This window comes from Chrysochloris asiatica, unplaced genomic scaffold (assembly GCF_000296735.1).
Source record: "Chrysochloris asiatica unplaced genomic scaffold, ChrAsi1.0 scaffold00448, whole genome shotgun sequence".
In the NCBI taxonomy this organism is placed as follows: Eukaryota; Metazoa; Chordata; class Mammalia; order Afrosoricida; family Chrysochloridae; genus Chrysochloris; species Chrysochloris asiatica.
In genome coordinates this window covers 101,033-120,184 of record NW_006408966.1, presented here as the reverse complement: position 1 = coordinate 120,184, position 19,152 = coordinate 101,033, and the positions used below count along the sequence as shown (strand labels likewise).

At 41.4% G+C, this 19,152-nt stretch overlaps 1 pseudogene; it reads right to left on the bottom strand.

Annotated features, from left to right (window-relative positions):
* Window positions 1–16,557, bottom strand: part of LOC102834159 — a 93,784-nt pseudogene extending 77,227 nt beyond the window's left edge.
* Between the last annotated feature and the right edge of the window lie 2,595 nt (window positions 16,558–19,152).

The window sequence follows — 19,152 nt, the reverse complement described above, 5'->3', positions numbered from 1 at the left end:
CATGGCAGGGTAGTGCAACATTTCCATATACAGAGTTCTAGATAAAAGGTAGATGAGTCCAACTAGTCTATATACAGAGAGCTAGCTTCATGACAGAGTAGTGCAACATTTCCATATACAGAGTTCTAGCTACATGGCAGATTTTTCCAACGTGTCCATGTTCTGAGAGCTACCTACATGGTAGATAAGTCCAACATGTCCATATACAGGGTACTAGTTATATGGCAGATGAGTCCAACTTGTCCATATACTGAGCACTAGCTACATTGCAGATGTGTCCAACATGTCCACATACTGGGAGCTAGCTACATGGCAGACATGTCTAATATGTATATATACAGAGAGCTACCTACTTGGCAGATCAGTCCAACATATCCATGTACAGAGAGCAAATGACATGGCAGACGAGTCCAAAATGACCATATACAGAGAGCTAGCTACATGGCAGTGTAGTGCAACATTTACATATACAGAGTTCTAGCTACATGGCAAATGTGTCCAATGTGTCCATATACTGTGAGCTTACTACATGGCATTCGAAAATATCCATACACAGAGAGCAAGCTACATGTCAGATGAGTAAATATGTTCATATACAGAGAGCTTGCTGCATTGCAAAATAGTGCATCATTCCATATACAGAGTTCCAGGTACATGGCAGATGAGTCCAAAGTGTTCATATAATGAGAGCTAGCTACATGATAGAGTAGTGCAACATTTCCATATACATAGTTTTAGCTACATGGCAGAAGTGTTCAATGTGTCCATATACTGAGAGCTAGCTACAAGGCAGAGTAGTCCAACGTGTCCATATAGAAGGTACTAGCTATATGGCATATGAGTCCAACATGTCCATATACTGAGAGCTAGCTACATGGCAGACAAGACCAATATGTTCATACACAGAGAGCTACCTACGTGGCAGATCAGTCCAACATATCCATGTACAGAGAGCTAACGACATGGCAAAAGAGTCGGAAAATGTCCATATACAGAGAGCTAGCTACAGGGCAGGGTAGTGCAACATTTCATAATCAGAGTTCTGGCTACAAGGAAGATGAATTCAACTTGTCTATATACAGAGATCTAGCTACATGGCAGAATAGTGCAACATTTCCATATACAAAGTTCTAGCTACGTGGCAGATGGGTCCAACGTGTCCATAATATGAGAGCTAACTACTTGGCAGATCAGTCTAAAATATTCATGCACAGAGAGCTAGCAACATGTCAGACTAATCTACAATGTCCATATGCAATGAGCTAGCTACATGGCAGAGTAGTACATCCTTTCCATATACCAAGTTCAAGCTACATGATAGAGTCCAAAGTGTTCATATACTGAGAAATGTCTACATTGCAGAGTAGTCCAACATATCCATATAAATAGGACGAGCTACCTGCCTAATGATACCAACATGTCCATATAATGAGAGCAAGCTACATGGCAGATAAGTCCAATATGTTCATATACAGATAGGTACCTACTTGACAGCATAGTGCAATGTATCCATGTACAAAGAACTAACTACATAGCATACGAGTCCAAAATGTCCATGTACAGAGAGCTACATATATGGCAGGGTAGTGCAAAATTTCCATATACAGAGTTCTACCTACATGACAGATGTGTCCAATGTTTCCATATACTGAGAACTAGCTACAAGCAGAGTAGTCCAACATGTCCATATACAGGGTACTAGCTACATGGCAGATGAGTCCAATATGTAGAATATGTTCATTTACAGAGAGTTACCTACTTGGCAGATCAGTCCAACATATCCACGTACAGAGAGTTAGCGACATGGCAGACGAGTCCAAAATGTTCCTATACAGAGAGCTAGTGACATGGCAGATGAAACCAAAATGTCCATATACAGAGAGTGAGCTATATGTCAGAGTAGTGCAACATTTGCATATACAGAGTTCTAGCTACATGGCAGATTTTTCCAAATGTCCATATACTGACAGCTACCTACATGGCAGATTAGTCGAAAATATTCATGCGTAGGGAGCTAGATACATGTCAGGTGATTAAAAAATGACCATATACAGTGAGCTTCCTATATTGCAAAGTAGTGCATCATTTCCATATACAGTGTTCAAGGTTCATGGCAGATGAGTCCAAAGTGTTCATATACTGAAAGCTAGCTACATGACAGTGTAATGCAACATTTCCACATACAGAGTTCTAATTTCAAGGCAGATGAATCCAACTTGTTTATACAGGGCAGTGTAGTGCAACATTTCCATATACAGAGTTCTGTGTACAATGCAAATGAGTCCAACTTGTCTATATACAGAGAGCTAGGTACATGGCAGAGTAGTGCATCATGTCCATATACAGAGTTCAAGGTACATGACAGATGAGTCCAACATGCCCATATAAAGACTACTAGATATCTGGCTAATGAGTACAGCATGTCCATATACTGAGAGCTAGCTACATAGCAGACATTTCCAATATGTTCATATACAGAGAGTTACATCCTTGGCAGATGAATCCAGCATATCCAGGTACAGAGAGCTAGCTACATGTCAGACGAGTCCAAAATGTCCATATATAGTGAGATAGATACATGACAGAGTAGTGCAACTTTTCCATATACAGAGTTCTAGCTACATGGCAGATGTGTCCAACGTGTCCATATTGTGAGCTAGCTACATGGCAGAGTAATTCAACATGTCCATATACACTGTACTAGCTACATGGCAGATGAGTCCAACATGTCCATATACTGAGATATACCTACATGGCAGACGAGTCCAAAATGTCCATATGCAGACAGCTAGCTACACAGCAGGGTAGTGGAACATTACCATATTCAGTGTTCTAGCTACCAGGCAGATGAGTTCAACTTGTCTATATGCAGAGATCTAGCTACATGGCAGAGAAGTGCAACATTTCCAAATATAAAGTTCTATCTACATGGCAGATCTCTCCAACATGTCCATATACTGAGAATAACCTACATGGCAGATCAGTCCAAAATATCCATGCACAGAGAGCTAGCTACATGGCAGACGAGTCCCAAATGTCTGTATACAGACAGCTAGCTACATGGCAGAGTAGTACATCATTTCCATATACAGAGTACAAGCTACATGGCAGATGAGTCCAACTTGTCTATATACAGAGAGCAAGCTACATGAAAGAGTAGTGCAACATTTCTACACAGAGATCTAGCTACATGGTAGATGTGTCCAACATGTCCATATACTAAGAGCTAACTACATGGCAGATCAATCCAACATGTCCATATACAGGATACTAGCTCTATGGCAGATGAGTCCAAAATGTCCATATACAAAGAGCTAGCTACAGTGCAACATTTCCATATACAGAGTTCTACTTTCAAGGCAAATGAGTCCACCTTGTGTATATACTGACAGTTTGTTACATTGCAGAAAATTCCAATATGCTCATATACAGAGAACTACCAACTTGGCAGATCATTCCAACATGTCCTAGCTACATGGCAGAGAAGTCCCAAATGTCCGTATACAGAGAGCTAGCTACATGGCACAGTAGTGCAACTTTTCCATATACAGAGTTATAGCTACAAGGCAGATGAGTCCAACATATTCATATACTGAGAACTAGCTACATGGCAGACAAGTCCAATATGTTCATATTCAGAAACTTGCCTACTTGTCAGATCAGTCCAAAATATCCATGCACAGAGAATTCGCTAAATGTCACACGAGTCAAAAATATTCACATACAGAGAGCTAGCTACATGGCAAATTATTGCATCATTTCCATACACAGAGTTCAAGTTACATGGAAGATGTCTCCAAAGTGTTCATATACTGAGAGCTGGATACATGGCAGAGTAGTCCAACATGTCCATACAAAGAGTACTAGCTCCCTGGCTAATTAGTCCAATGTGTCCATATACTGAGAGCTAGGTACATGGCACACAAGTCCAATATGTTCACATTCATAGAATTACCTACTTGGAGGATCAGTCAAACATATCCATGTAAAGAGAGCTAGCGACATGGCAGACGAGTCCAAATATCCATATATAGAGAGTTAGCTACATGGCAGGGTAGTGCAACTTTTACATATACAGAGTTCTAACTACATGACAAATGTGTCCAATGTATCCATATATTGAGAGCTAACTACATAGCAGATCAGTCCAAAATATCCATGCACAGAGATCTAGCTACATGTCAGACGAGTCCAAATTATCCATATGCAGAGAGCTAGCTATATGGCTGAGTAGTGCATCATTTCCATATACAGAGCTCAAGCTACATGGCAGATGACTCCAAAGTGTTGATATGCCAAGAAGTGGCTTCTTGGCAGAGTAGTCCAACATGTCCATATAAAGTGTACTTGCTACCTGGCTAATGAGTCCAATATGTACATACACTGATATCTAGCTACATGGCAGGGTAGTGCAACATTTCCATATACAGAGTTCTACTTACAAGGCAGATGAGTCCAACTTATCTATGTACTGAGAGCTACCTACAAGGCAGACCTGTCCACTATGTTCAGATAGAGAATACTACCTAATTGGTAGATCATACCAACTTATTCATGTACAGAGAACTAGCTACGTGGCAGGGTAGTGCAACATTTCCATATGCAGAGTTTTAGGTACAAGACAGATGAGTCCAAAATATCCATATACAGAGAGCTAGCTACATGACAGTGTAGTCCATCATTTCCATATATCGAGTTCTTCTTACTAGGCAGATAAGAACAACTTGCGTATATACTGAGAGCTAACAACATGGCAGTTGAGTCCAAAATGGCCTTATACAGAGAGCTAGCTAAATGGCAGGGTAGTGCAACATATCCATATACAGAGTTCTAGCCAAAAGGCAGATGAGTCCAACATGTTCTTATTCAGAGAACTAGCTACATGGCAGTGTAGTGCAACATTTCCATATACAGAGTTCAAGATACAAGGCAGATGAGTCCAAACTGTCTATATTCAAAGAACCAGCTATATGGCAGAGTACTGCCATATGTTCATATACTGAGAGCTACCTTCTTGGCAGATATTTCCAACATATCCATGTATACAGAGTTAGCTACATGGCAGACAAGTCCCAAATGTCCGTGTACAGAGAGCTAGCTACATGGCAGAGTAGAGCAACATTTCCATATACAGAGTTCTACTACAAGGCAGATGAGTCCAACATGTCCATATACTAGGAGCTATCTACATGGCAGATCAGTCCAACATGTCCATATACAGGCTACTAGCTACAGGGCAGAAGAGTCCAAAATGACCATATACAGAGAGCTAGCTACATGGCAGGGTAGTGCAACATTTCCATATACAGAGTTCTACTTTCAATGCAGATGAGTCCAACTTGTCTTTATACTGAGAGCTAGCTACATGTCAGACAAGTCCAATATGTTCATATACAGAGAGTTATCTCCTTGGCAGATGAATCCAATATATCAAGGTACAGAGAGCTGGCTACATGTCAGATGAGTCCAAAATGTCCATATACAGTGAGCTAGATACATGGCAGAGTAATGCAACTTCTCCATATACAGAGTTCTAGCTCCATGGCAGAGTAGTCCAAAATGTCCATATACTGGGTACTAGCTACATGGCAGATGAGTCCAACATGTCCATATACTGAGATATAGCTACATGGCAGACAAGTCCAATATGTTCATTTACAGAGATCTAACTACTTGACAGATCAGTCCAACATATCCATGTACATTGAGCTAACTACATGGCAGATGAGTCCAAAATGTCCATATGCAGACAGCTAGCTACAAAGCAGGGTATTGCAACATTTCCATATTCAGTGTTCTAGGTACCAGACAGAGGAGTTCAACTTGTCTAAATACAGAGTTCTAGCTACATGGAAGAACTCTTCACCATGTCCATATGCTGAGAGCAACCTAAATAGCAGATCAGTCCAAAATATCCATGCACAGAGAGCTAGTTACATGACAGACGCGTCCAAAATGTCCATATACAGGCAGCTAGCTACATGGCAGACTAGTACATCATTTCCATATACAGAGATCAAGCTACATGATAGATGAGTCCTAAGTGTTCATATACTGAGAGCTATCTACATGGCAGAGAACTCCAACATGTCCATATACAGAGTACTAGCTACCTGGTTAATGATTCCAACATGTTCATATACTGAGAGCTAGCTACTTGGCAGACGAGTCCAATATGTTCACATACAGAGAGCTACCTACTTGAAAAACAGTCCAACATATCCAAGTACAGAAAGTTAGCTACATGGCAGATGAGTCCAAATTATCCATATACAGAAAGCTAGCTATATGGAAGGTTCGTGTGACATTTCCATATACAGACTTCTAGCTACAAGGCAGATTAGTCGAACTTGTCTATATACAGATTTCTAGCTACATGGCAGGGTAGTTCAACATTTCCATATACCAAGTTCTAGCGACATGGCAGATGTGTTTAACATGTTCATATACTGAGAGCATCCTACATGGCAGATCAGTCCAAATTATCCATGCACAGACAGCAAGCTACATGTCAGATGAATCCAAATGTCCATATACAGACAGTTAGCTACATGGCAGAGTAGTGCATCATTTCCATATACAGAGTTCTAGCTACAAGGCGTACAAGTCCAACATATCCATATACTGAGAGCTAGCTTCATGGAAGGCGAGTTAAAATGCCCATATACAGAGAGCTAGCTACATGGCAGGGTAGCGCAACATTTCCATTTACAGAGTTCTAGCTACAAGACAGATGAGTCCAAAATGTCCATATATAGAGAGCAAGCTACAGAGCCATGTAGTGCAACATTTCCATATACAGATTTCTATCTACAAGGCAGATGAGTCCAACTTGTGTATATACAGAGAGCTAGGTGAATGGCAGAGTAGTGCATCATTTCCATATACAGAGTTCAATGTACATGGCGGATGAGTCCAAAATTACCATATAAGGACTACTAACTTTCTAGCTAATGGGTACAACATGTCCATATACTGAGAGCTAGCTATACGACAGACAAGTCCAATATGTTCATACACAGAGTTACCTCCTTGGCAGATGAACCCAACATATCCAGGTACAGAGAGCTAGCTACGTGTCAGACGAGTCCAAATGTACACATACAGTGAGCTAGATACATGGCAGAGTATTTCAACTTCTCCATATACAGAGTTCTAGCTACATGGCAGATGTGTCCAATGAGTCCATATACTGTGTGCTAGCTCCATGGCAGAGTAGTCCAACATGTCCATATACAGGTTACTAGCTACATAGCAGAAGAGTCCAACATGTCCATATACTGAGACAAGTCCAATATGTTCATATACAGAGATCTAACTACTTGACAAATCAGTCCAACATATCCATGTACAGAGAGCTAGCTACATGGCAGACGAGTCCAAAATGTCCATATGCAGACAGCTAGCTACACGGCAGGGTAGTGCAACATTTCCATATTCAGCGTTCTAGCTACCAGACAGATGAGTCCAACTTGTCTAAATACAGAGATCTAGCTACATGGCAGAGTAGTGCAACATTTCCAAATACAGAGTTCTAGCTACATGGCAGAACTCTCCACCATGTCCATATGCTGAGAGCAACCTAAATAGCAGATCAGTCCACAATATCCATGCACAGAGAGCTAGCTACATGGCAGACTGTACATCATTTCCATATACAGAGATAAAGCTACATGACAGATGAGTCCTAAGTGTTCATATACTGAGAGCTATCTACATGGTAGAGAACTCCAACATGTCCATATAAAGAGTACTAGCTACTTGTCTAATGACTCCAACATGTTCATATATTGAGAGCTAGCTACATGGCAGACGAGTCCAATATGTTCATATACAAAGAGCTACCTACTTGGAAAATCAGTCCAACATATCCATATACAGAGAGCTAGCTACATGGCAGATGGGTCCAAATTGTCCACGTACAAAGAGTTATCTACATGACCGAGTAGTGCACCATTTCCATATACAGTGTTGTAGCTACAAGGCAGATGAGTCCAACTTACTATAAACAGTGGGCAAGCTACATGAAAGAGTAGTGCAACATTTCCATATACAGAGATCTAGCTACATGGCAGATGTGTGCAACATGTCCATGTGCTGAATGCTACCTACTTGGTTCCGACCCATAGCAACCCTGTACAGGGTTTCCGAGTGTGTAAATCTTTACGGGAGTAGAAAGCCTCATCTTTCTCCTGCGGAGCAGCTGATAGTTTCGAACCGCTGACCTTACTCGATGGCACTTAACAACAACAACAACAAACCTACTTGGTAGATCAGTCAAGGCATATGAGTCCAACTTGTCTATATACTGAGAGTAGCTACATGGCAGAGTAGCCCAACATGTCCATATACAGGGTTTTAGTTACATGGCAGATGAGTCCAACATGTCCATATACTGAGTGGTAATGCATTGCAGATGTGTCCAACCCGACGATATACTGGGAGCTACTCACATGACAGACAAATCCAATAAGTTCATATATAAAGAGCTACCTACTTGGCAGATCAGTCCAACCTAGCCATGTACAGAGAGCTAGATACACTGCAGACGAGTACAAAATGTCCATATACAGGGAGCTAGCTACATGGTAGGATACTGCAACATTTACATATACAGAGTTTTAGCTACAAGGCAGATGAGTAATACTGATTTATATACAGAGAGCTAGCTACAATGCAGAGTAGTGCAACATTTACATATACAGAGTTTTAGCTACAAGGCAGATGAGTAATACTGATTTATATACAGAGAGCTAGCTACAATGCAGAGTAGTGCAACATTTACATATACAGAGTTCTAGCTACATGGCAGATGTGTCCAACCTGCCCATATATTGAGAGCTAACTACATAACAGATTAGTCCAAAATATCCGTGCACAGAGAGCTAGCTCATGTCAGACGAGTCGAAAATGTCCATATGCAGAGAGCCAGCTATATGGCTGAGTAGTGTATCATTTCTATATACAAACCTCAAGCTACATGCAGATAAGTCCAAAGTGTTCATATGCAGAGAGGTGGCTACTTGGCAGAGTTCACCAACATGTCTATAAAAAGAGTCCTTTCTACCTGGCTCATCAGTCCAACATGTCCATACACTGAGAACTAGCTACATGGCAAGTTAGTGCAACATTTCCCTATACAGAATTCTACTTACAAGGCATATGAGTCCAACTTGTCTATATACTGAGAGCTAATTACATGGCAGAGTAGTCCAACATGTCCATATGCAGGGTCCTAGCTATATGGCAGATGAGTCAGACATGTCCATATACTGAGACCTAGCTGCATATGTTCATATACAGAGAATTACCTACTTCACAGATCGATGCAACATATCCATGAACAGAGAGCTAGCTACACGGAATATGAGTCCAAAATGTCCATATAGAGAGAGCTATCTAGATGGCAGGGTTGGGCAACCTTTTCATATATAGATATATAGCTACATGGCAGAAGTGTTCAACGTGACCATGTACTGAGAACTACCTACATTGCAGATCAGTCCAACATGTCGATAAACAGGGTAGTAGCTACATGGCAGATGCGTCCAACATGTCCATATACTGAGATCTAGCTACATGGAAGACAAGTCCAATATGCTCATATACAGAGAACTACCTACTTGGCAGATCATTCCATAATATCTATGTACACAGAACTAGCGACATGGCCAACAAGTCCCAACTATCCATATACAGAGAGCTAGCTACATGGCAGACTAGTCCAAAATGTCCATAAACACAGAACTAGCGACATGGCCAACAAGTCCCAACTATCCATATACAGAGAGCTAGCTACATGGCAGAGTATTGCAACATTTCCATATACAGAGTTCAAGGTACATGGCAGATGAGTCCAAAGTGTTCATATACTGTGAGCTTATTACATGGCAGAGTAGTCCAAAATGTCCATATAAAGACTACTAGCAACCTGGCTAATGATTCCAACATGTCCATATACTGAGAACTAGCTATATTGCAGACAAGTCAATATGTTCATATACAGAGAGCTACCTACTTGCAAGATCATTCCAACATATCCATGTACAGAGAGCTAGCTACATGGCAGACCAGTCCAAAATGTTCTTATACAGAGAGTTAGCTACATGGCAGAGTAGTGCAACATTTCCATATACAGAGTTCTAACTTCAAGACAGATGAGTCCAACTTGTCTATATGCAGAGAGCTAGCTACATGGCAGGGAAGTGCAACATTTCCATATACATAGTTCTAACTACAAGGCAGATGAGTCCAACTTGTCTATATACAGAGCTAGCTACATAGCTGGGTAGTCCAACATGTCCATATACAGGGTACTAGCTACATGGCAGATGACCTTGGGTTACTCGCGGGAGGGACGAGGATAAACTGATCAGATAAGGGACACAAGCTGATGGCATGTGACTAAGTTTATTTTAGCAAAGTGGTTTATATAGTACTTCTGCATTAGGTCATTGTTATTCTGCCTAGTTACAATGTTTTCTATAGTAACAAAGCTATGATTACCAACCAGGATATGATTATATAAGTATAAGCATTGTTATAGCAACACTGAATCATGCTGTTTTGGCTTAAAGTTTCCTCCTTTTACTAGAAACAGATTCATTTATAATCAATTAAAACCTATCCCAATTCTAGTCACAAGGTGGCATTTAGGTTATATTCTTGATGACCTCCTACATCTCCCCCTTATTTATTTATTTAAAGGACATTGCCTGTCTTAAGTTGTCAGTGCAAATCCTTAGTCTTTCCCATCATGGATACTCACTGCAGCATAAGGCAATGGCTCAATCTTAGGTTGACTGAGATTCCACCGATCCTTACCCATCTTTGGCTCCACTTCCTGCATATGTCGAGGAAGTGTCTTTAACTGGAGACTATGCATACGACTCCACAGTGATTTATACTGGTGAATTGCCTTTCGAAGAAGGCAGGGGAGGAGGAAATAAACAAAGGTGACAAATATGCCAATAGCTAGAATGGGACTCCACAATTGAGAAAGAGCGTATAGTAGGGAACAAATTCTTAAGATTGTATAGAAGTTGTTTAGCTAATTTTGCAGGCTTGCTATTAAGGCGGGGATCATAGTGCATAGCAATTATTTGTGCACGTAACTCATTCCAATCTTTGCTGACATTTTCTGTGACCCATACTCCGTGCAGGTGAGCCTGTACCATGGGCCAAGAAAAGGCTGAGGCATTATACACAAGTTTAGTCACAAAAATTGATTGATAATCTGCATGGCACACGAGGCGTTGCCAGACCACGACTTGCTCCAAACTATCCCCAAGTAAGTTAACAGTATCATACAATCCATTCAGGCGATGTTCAATGGTCAGATCACTCTTTTCTTGCCAATCAGAGTTGTAGGTAACATTGTCCATCAGCTCGTTGACAGTATCTGCAGTCTGAGTCTCTTGAGTAAGTGCAACTTTGGTGGCGATGAGGGAAATGGGCAATGATATGAGGGACATCACACCTACCACGATGAGACCGAGGCCCCATCTGGTTTAGAAAGTAACACGGTAAACTCGTTGACAAGCTGTAGGCAGACATCATGATACCACTCTTGGGAGATGTTTACCGGCAGCAATAAATAGATTGGTCTTTTTAAAACAGCAAAAGTCATTTTAGGCGCTAAGGCATTGATCCATGAGGTGAGGTTGCACCTAGTGCAATGTACATGAAACTTCTCATACCCTCCCAATGATGTGGCGTTCTTTACTGTGAGAGGATCTACAAGAAAAACATAGGGTTCAGGGAGAAAAAGAGCTACAGAGTAAGAGTTATTAATGTGGTAATGGCAACTTCGGGAATGAGGGCAGGCTAAGTGTTGCGTCATGTTGATGGTATTATGAAAAGGTGCACACAACGAGTTGGTGGCGTTGTTGCTGTAGCAAATCGGTTTAGTATAACTGGCCCCGCTCTAGTTGAAGAATTTAGTTTCTCATTGAAGATGTCCTGCCGAGGGAAGGTTCAAGCCAATATCCGTGTCATTCACGTAATGTGGAAGCGGTAATTGATTCCGTTCCTTCCATGACATGGATCTCGCCAGTGGGGGATGCGGGAAGACGGCCCAATGGATCCCTGCCTGAGTTGCCTGAGTCGTCCACATGCCGCACAAGGCGCTCAGGAATACAACGAGGACCAGGTTCATCCTGTGGAAAAACACAGACATAGCCTCGTCCCCATATAAGAACAGGGTTGGGCCCCTTCCATGTGCCTGTTAGGGCATCTTTCCATTTCACCATAGGTTTCAGGGCACTTGGCTCCCAGTTGCCATACCTATCTGCAGCCGTGAAGCCAGAGGCATCAGGTAAAAGGTAATTAAGAATGAAGGTAACATGATTAATATGATTTTGTGGTGTGTGGGGGTAGGATTCCCACTTCTTTATTTTTTCAAGATAAGACTTTATAGTGGCATGCATGCGTTCCACAATGACTTGACCTTGGGGATTGTAAGGAATGCCAGTGGTATGTTTGATAGAAAAAATTTTGCAAAACGCTGCAAAATGGGTGCTAGTATAACCAGAGCCATTATCTGTTTTAATGCTTTGAGGTATGCCCATAGCAGCAAAGGCGTGTAAACAGTGGTGTATTACTTGGGTGGTTCCTTCTCCTGTTAAGGGGGACCAACAAACAAGGCTGGAGAAAGTGTCTACAGAGACATGCACATATTTAAGCTGACCAAAGCTAGAAACATGTGTAACGTCCATTTGCCATAAAGCATTGGGGTGTAAACTTTGAGGATTGACTCCAAAAGATGGAAAAGAATGATGAATGGGGCATTCAGGACAGTCACGAACTATTTGCTGTGCAGCTTCACGAGGGATATGAAATATCTTGTGCAGTGATTGACTGTTCTGATGATGTAGTTGATGTGAAGCCTGAGCACACTGCAAATAGGAGTGTGCCAGATAAGGCTGTGCATCAGCAGCCTGATTACCTTCTGCTAAGGCACCAGGCAGATTATTGTGAGAACGTATGTGGGCAATAAAGATGGGTTGTTCTCACTGATGTATCAGCAGCTGAGTTGTTAAAAAAGATTTTGAACAATTGAGGTGGAAGTTTTTATTACACAAACAGTTTCTAGAAGTGGAACATAATTAGCTATGTATAAACTATCGGTATATACATTTATAGGAGTGGTGGTGTACTCTCATATGGCACTGACAATTGCAAGGAGCTCAACCTGTTGGCCTGAATGATCGGGACATTCAGTACCGTGAAGTTGTAAACTGTGCCAAACACAGCATGTCCCTTGGAGGAGCCATCTGTAAAGACAAAAGGTGCTCTGGGGATGGGTTGTCTACGTACTACTGAGGAAAAGACAAATTGACGTTTAATAGCAAATTGCAAAAGTTTATCACTGGGATAATGAGATCCAATAACACGCAAATAACCAATTAAGGTGATCTGCCATTCTGTACATTGTTGAAATAGCCAATCAATTTGAGCAGCATTATAAGGTACAACAATTGTATTGGGATCTTTACCAAAATATCTACAACTTTCTTCTCGAGCAGCCTTAATTAGTTGAGAGACAGCTTCAGGATAAATGAAAAGGACCTTTTTCGGAGTGGATTTAGCATGAACCCACCATAAGGGGGCCCCTTGACAAAGCACAGCAGTGGGAGAATGGGCAGTGGGTAGAATATAAGCAGCAAAGAGTTGGGAATAATCAATATTAGTAAGAGCACACTTGGTGATTTCATTTTCCAACCCTTAGACCACTTGCTATGCTGCAGGTATAAGCTTCCTGGGTGATGAGGGATCACTGTTCCCACTGAGGATTTCAAACAGGGGCTGAAGCTGTCCAGTTGTGATTTTGAGATAAGGTCTGATCCAGTTAATATCTCCAAGTAATTTTTGAAAATCATTAAGTGTTTTAAGGCTATCTTTTCTCAACTGAATTTTTTGAGGCTTAAAACACCATGAAAAAATTTGGGTGCCTAAATATGACTTCTGGTGTGGCGTTGCAGGTTAATACAGTATACTGCAACATTGTTGTGGGCCATAAAAGCCAGCAGTTCTAGCTAACCAGCTGCTCCTTGGAAACTCTGTACAGGGTCGCTATGAGTAGGATCCCAAATCGATGACACTTAACAATCACAATCAAAATCAAATATGAATAGGGCTCCTTGGCCTGCACTTTTTCAGGAGCTATAACTAACCCCCATTGGCAGAGGGCTTCTTGAAGGGCTTGATAACAAGTTAAAAGAAGGTTATGGTCAGGGTCAGCAATCAAAATATCATCCATATAATGAACAATATAGCAGGTGAAATTATTACATACATCAGTAATAGCTGCATTTACAAACTTCTGACACAAGGTGGTTCTGTTAGCCATTATCTGAGGCAAGACTTTCCAATGAAATCTGGCCATCGGACTTCTAAAGTTAGTAGAGGGGACGCTAAAAGCAAATCTTTTACAGTCTGAAGGGTATAAGGGAATTGTATAAAAACAATCTTTAAGATACATGACGATTTTATAAGTGTTTATTGGGATTGATGCAGGAGAAGGAAATCCAGGTTGTAGAGCCCCATGGTTTCCATAGAATTATTAACTTTATGGAGGTCTTGAAGCAACCTCCATTTGCCTGATTTTTTCTTAATAAAAAAAAATAGAATTCCAAGGGGAAGTGGAAGGTTCAATATGTCTGGCTGTCAGCTGCTCCTGCACTAGCAACTGAGCTGCTCTGATTTTTTCTTCTGAAAGTGGCCACTGATCCACACACAGGGCTATCAGACAGCCAGGTTATTTTATCTGCATGGGGTGCGCAACATCAGTGGACGCTATGGAAAATACCCAAGGCTCTACGATCTTGGTTGGCTTGAATAGTTATTGGGTAACATATTCTTTGTTGATTCTTTCCCAAACCTTCAGTGGGCACAAAATTCTGATCTAACATAATCTGATCTACTCTGGCATTAGGACAAAAGAGCAAAGCTCCCATCTTTTCCAACACATCACGGCCCCAGAGATTCACAGGCAATCCACAGACCACAAAAGGCTGAAAAGTACCTTCATGTCCCTCATCATCTTGCCAATGCAGTAAATTGCTTCTTTGCCTAGGGCTTTGGGATTGTCCAATACCTACAAGTTTAGTGATAGTTTCTTGCTCTGGCCAATCTGTGGGCCAATCATTCTCTGAAATTACTGAAACATCTGCTCCAGTATCTAAAAGTCCAGCAAAAATTCTGCCGTCTATTATGAGGGTCAATCTAGGTTTTTCTTGCTGAATAGCCCTCACCCAGTAGGCTTTGGAAGAGTCGAATCCTCCGGTTTCGACTCTTCCAAAGCCTCTGCTTTCTTTTTTATATTTATAATTTTTTACAGCAAGAGGCAGCAAAATCAGTTGTGCTATGTGCTGGACAGCGGCCAAAGAAATAATAGTTTGTTCTGCTTTTGCCAAAATTTTTAATTCTCCAGTATAATCAGAATCAATCTCCCCAGGAATGATACTCAGTCCAGAATGAACACTGCTGCTTCTGCTCAGGATAAGCCCAAAATGTCCCTCAGGCAGAGGTCCCCAGACCCCAATGGGGATGGCCTGTAAGCCCATTTCAGGAGTTAGTACAATTCTGGAGGAGGGACTGAGTTCTAATCCGGTACTCCCTGTGGTGGCTCACTGGAGGTCTGCAACCCGTTGTGAAAGGGATTGGTCACCGCAAAAATTCCCCTGTTTTGTTGAAGAGCCCGAGGATGGCCCCTTGCTCCATTTCCCGACAGCGGTTGCCCATCAGCATCAGTCAGCGAGCAACACTCAGAGGTCCAATGTTTGCCTCTTTTGCACCGGGGACACATGCCAGGAGCTGTACTTTTACTATTGGTCTTCTCACCCTTTCTCTGTTTACATTCTCTAGCAAAATATCCTGTCTTTCCACAATTAAAACATTTTCCAGGGGATTTTATGACAGCAAACATTTCCTGGGGAGTTAGCCCCTGAAGGGCAAAAGCTATTGCTTGACCTTAATTGTATGAGGGTCCGACATCGGCACAAAGGCTAATGTAATCATGTAAACTGCATTTATTTTTAAATTTTCGAGTACCATCTGGCATGCACTGTTAGCATTTTCAAAAGCCAATTGTTTTACCATAAGCATAAAATCAGGAGAATCTCCTAAAATCCTCCCGGGAGTCAGAAGCAGTCGAAAAACAAAGTCTTGAAAATACTCATCCGGACCTTGACGTACTTTTAATAATTCAGTAGTTTGTTTGCCTGTATTGGGAATAGATTTCCAAGCTTTACACCCACACTGATTAATTTGGGCATACGCAGGCATGGGATATATAAGTTGCTTTTCTATAGTATTAAATTCTCCTTCACCCACTAACATGTTAAATGTGGCTTCCCCATTCTGCTGAGTATGATTAATGTCTGCTACACGTTGAGCCTCATCATAAAGCCCAGATTTCCACAGGAGATAATCACCTCCAGTAAGACAAGCGCAGGCGACATTTTTCCAATCTATAGGAGGCAAAGCCTCCTCACAGAGCAATTCTATCAGAGCCTGGGTAAAGGGAGCATTTGGTCCATATTGTGCACAAGCCATTTTTAACTCCTTCAATCTTTTAAAAAGTATAGAACTATGGGCACGCATCTCCAATTCTCTCCCTAGGTCTTCTTGACAGGCAGCTGTGCGCATAATAGGGTACATTTGAAATCCTGACAAATCATCACCCTGCTTTGCTCCATTAATCAATCCAGCTTGCACTGGAGTATATTTTGGGGTAACAATGTTTACTGTAACATGGGCAACCACAGGGGTTTCTGACGGAACCAAGGGAGCAATCAAAGGAGTATCAGACTGAACAGTGGAGCAAGGGTTCAGGCATAAAGGAGTCAATGTCACACTTTGAGCTCTAGCCTCTCTCTCTGGCTAAATCAGTAAGGGCAGTGCACCACTGTTCTTCCTTCTGCTTTATAGCCTCAGTCAATGCTTTCTTTTCTAACTTTAAATCATTCAACTGACTAAGAACTTCTCTCAGTATTGACCACAAGTCATTCTCATGTATCTCACCAGAAATTAATGGAGAATCAGACCATTAGAATCAAGTGTTTCCTCTTTTTCCAACCTGCACAGAGGCACTTCCTCTTTTTTCAGTGCTATTTTAGGGTGTGACATTTCCTCTTTTACTTTAACTGCATTTGCCTCTCTTACTTCCTCTTTCTCTCATGTCGGCGCCATGTTAGGGCACGTTTTTTTTGTCTTCTTCTTGGTCCTCATTTTTGGTGACTGGAAAAAGAGCACTGGCCGGAGGATCTGGCCAGGTTTCATCCTCACTATCCTCTTCCTTTTTATCTGTATGTTTCATCTTTTCCAATTCCTTTTTTATACTCAGTTTTTACAGATTGCAAGTCAGGGTATATGGGTGGAGGTGGAGCAGTCGGTTCCGGAGAACTTCCTCCTGGATGATCGCTACCATCATCAAAAGTACCTCAGACAAGCCGCCTCAAACTAAACACATCTGCAGGCACCCGGGAGGGGCCATTCTTAGCATAATATTCCTGCAATTGGCGACCTATCTGATTCCATAACTTAACATCAAGTGCTCCATCCTCAGGGAACCAAGGACAAACAGTATGTACAAAATCTATAAATTTACAAAACTGATTATGATCTACTTTTACACCTCTGCTGCACAACATTTCTCTCAACATATTTACATACCATGCTTTTCCCGGTTTATTTCCCATGCTTGACCTGTTTGTAAGTGTCCACACGTGTCCTTTTTCTTCGTATTTCCTCAGGAGGGTACTTCGCTTTGTCTCTCGTATTTGAGCTGCACGTTGGGCGCCACCTATCAGATACCAGCTCCGACGGTGGGTTACTCGAGGGAGGGGCGAGGATTAAGTGATAAGATAAGGGAAACAAGCTAATGGCAAGTGACAAAATTTTTTGTAGCAACGTGGTTTATATAGTACTTCTGCATTAGGTCATTGTTATTCTGCCTAGTTACAATGTTTTTTATAGTAATAAGTATATGATTATCAACCAGGATGTGATTACATAAGTATAAGCATTGTTATAGCAACACTGAATCATGAGATTTTGGTTTAGTTTAAGTTTCCTTTTCCCAGAAACAGATTAATTTATAATCAAGTAAAACCTATACTAATTCTAGTCACAATGTGGCATTTAGGTTATATTCTTGATGGCCTCCTACACATGCCCATATACTGAGAGATAGCTACATGGCAGACAAGTCCAATATGTTCATATACAGAGAGCTACCTACTTGGAAGATCAGTGCAACATATCCATGTACAGAGAGCAAGCTACATGTCAGACGATTCAAAAATGATCATATAGAGAGCTAACTACATGGCAGGGTAGTGCAACATTTCCATATACAGAGTTATAACTACAAGGCCGATGAGTCCAACTTGTCTACATACAGAGAGCTAGATACATGGCAGAGTAGTGCAACATTTGCATATACGGAGTTCTAGCTACATGGTTGATGTGTCCAACATGTCCATATAATTAGAGCTAACTTCATGGCAGATCAGTATAAAATATCCATGCACAGAGACCTAGCTACATAGCAGACGAGTCCAAACTGTCCAAATGCAGAGAGCTAGCTACAGGGCAGAGTAGTCCAACATGTCCATATACAGAGAACTAGCTACTTGGCTAATGAGTCCAATGTGTCCATACGCTGAGAGCTTGGTACATGGCAGACAAGTCCAAATATGTTCATATACAGAGAGATACCTACTTGGCAGATCAGACCAACATATCCATGTACAGAGTGCTAACTACATGGCAGATGAGTACAAAATGTCCAGATATAGACAGCTAGTTACATGGCAGTGTAGGGCAACATTTCCAAATAAAGAGCTCTAATTACATGGCAGATATGTCCAACGTGTCCATAAACTGAGAGTTAGGTAAAAGCAGAGTAGTACAACATGTCCTTATACAGGGCACAAGCTACATGCCACATGAGTCCAACATGTTCATATTCTGAGAGCTAGCTACATGGCAGACAAGGTCAATATATTCATATACAGAGAGCTACCTTCTAGGTAAATCAATCCAACATATCCATGTACAGAGAGCTAGCTAAATGGCAGATGAGTACAAAATGTCCATATACAGAGAGATAACTACATGGTACAGTAGTGAAACTTTTCCATATAC